The following is a 2,256-nucleotide window of genomic DNA, read 5'->3' on the forward strand; positions in this document are numbered from 1 at the left end:
TCCAATTTCAAAGAAGACAAAAGCAAAAATAGACCTATGGAACTGTATCAAATTGAAAAGCTTAAGTTAGGCAAAGGGAATCACCAACATACTTCCCGTCCCATGAATGGGAAAAAAAAATCGGTGTAATATATCAGATGGAAGACCGAGAACCAAAAAAAAAAAAAAAAAAAAAGGAATTCACCAAAATCAACATTACTAAAGCTTGGTCCAGGAAGTGGCACAGTGGATAAAGCATCAGACTCTCAAGCATGAGGTCCTGAGTTCAATTACTGGCAGCACATATACCAGAGTGATGTCTGCTTCTATCTCTCTCCTCCTTTGTTTCTTATTAATAAATAAATAATATTTTTTAAAAGAAAAAAACAAAAACATTACCAAAGCTTTTCTGTTGAAGGTGGGGACCAAGGGCTTGAACTCAGGTCCTTGCACACTGTAACATGAGCACTCAACCATCTGGCCCCCCAATATAGTTTTTCTAGTCTTACTTTCAACTCTGACACCACCAATCTCCCTAGACAAAACCTTTAGCCTACCTGCATGTTAATTATTGGTCTCAAGCAAAAATTAGTAAAGTCATAGGCCCCTAGGTATATACCTAAAATAGGCTACCTAGCTTTTTCTAAAATGGTGATTGTTTATACTCTTAAAAAGTCACAAAAAAGTGCTTGCTTTGGCAGCACATATACTAAAAATTGGAATGATACAGAGAAGATTAGCATGGCACCTGCACAAGGATGACACGCAAATTTGTGAAGCATTCTATATTTTTATTGCATTTGTCATATAGGTATTTAGTACAGTGTTGCTTGTACTCAAAACAAAACAATTGAGCAACAACAGAAAATAAAAATAAGAAACACATAAATCAAAAAAATGGGTAAATCAAAAACAAATAAAACTACTACTCCAATGAATGAATACAAGAGCCCAGAAGAAACTACAAATCAACCAGAAGTAACCATAGATATGAAAAGTATGCAAGCAATAATAAACTTATTAATCACAGAAATGAAAACAACATTGGCAGAAAGGAATAGTATTAGGGAAACCACAGTTGAGACCCCCCAAGGAAAATACTGATTATCTTGAGGCAATTAGAGAACTGAAAGCTGAAATAGCTGAACTGAGGAACGAAGCTCTGGGAAGGGAAAGCAGACTAACAGAAGCAGAAAACAGAATTAGTCAGACAGAGGATGAGTTAGAAAAAACTAAGAAAGAGGTGAAAGAGCTCAAAAAGAGATTGAGAGACACAGAAAACAATAACAGAGACATATGGGATGGTCTCAAAAGAAGTAACATGAGTATAATTGGCCTGCCAGAGGAAGAAAGAGAGGAAGGGGAAGCAAACATTCTAGAGGAAATAATAGAAGAAAACTTCCCAGAACTGAATAACAGAAAGGACATCAAGATTCAAGAGGCCCAGAGAGACCCAAACAGAATCAACCCAGGCCTGAAGACACCAAGACACATCATAGTCACAATGAGAAGAAGTAAGGATAAAGAAAGGATCCTAAAGGCTGCAAGAGAGAAACAAAAAGTCACATACAAGGTGAAACCCATAAGACCATCAGCAGACTTCTCCACTCAAACTCTAAAAGTCAGAAGAGAATGGGAAGACATCTATCGAGCCCTGAATGAAAAAGGGTTTTAACCAAGGATAATATATCCTGCTAGACTTTCATTCAAACTAGATGGAGGGATCAAAACCTTCTTAGACAAACAACAGTTAAAGGAGGCAACCATCACCAAACCGGCCCTGAAAGAGGTTCTAAAAGACCTCTTATAAACAATAACTTCACTATAATACTTGCAATATATCAGAGGAAATAAAAATTTGTTAAACAATGGCACTACAATACATTAAATCCATAATATCAATAAATGTCAATGGCTTAAACTCACCCATCAAAAGGCACAGAGTGGGGGGATGGATCAGAAAACACAACTGAACCATATGCTACTTGCAAGAATTCCATCTGACACAAGATAAACACAGAGATAAACACAAGATAAACACAGAGTTAAAGTGAAAGGACGGAAAACTATGATACACGTTAACAGACCACAAAAAAATGGTAGGAACAGCCATTCTCATCTCAGAAACAATAGATTTTAAATTAAATAAAGTAATAAAAAATAGGCAAGGACATTACATAATTATTAGAGGATCAATCAGCCAAGGAGATTTAACAATTATTGACATCTATGCACCAAATGAGGGACCATCTAAATACATCAAGCACCTACTGAAAG

The 2,256-nt window shown here is 36.2% G+C and overlaps 1 non-coding gene across 1 annotated transcript; it reads left to right on the forward strand.

The window, feature by feature from the left end:
• The first annotated feature begins 664 nt into the window (after positions 1–664).
• LOC132541546 (U6 spliceosomal RNA) lies at positions 665–772 on the forward strand. Its single transcript, XR_009552692.1, has one exon. It is a non-coding gene; the product is annotated as a U6 spliceosomal RNA (small nuclear RNA).
• Positions 773–2,256: the final 1,484 nt, after the last annotated feature.

The sequence above is a fragment of the Erinaceus europaeus genome, chromosome 11 (genome assembly GCF_950295315.1).
Source record: "Erinaceus europaeus chromosome 11, mEriEur2.1, whole genome shotgun sequence".
Taxonomy (NCBI): domain Eukaryota; kingdom Metazoa; phylum Chordata; class Mammalia; order Eulipotyphla; family Erinaceidae; genus Erinaceus; species Erinaceus europaeus.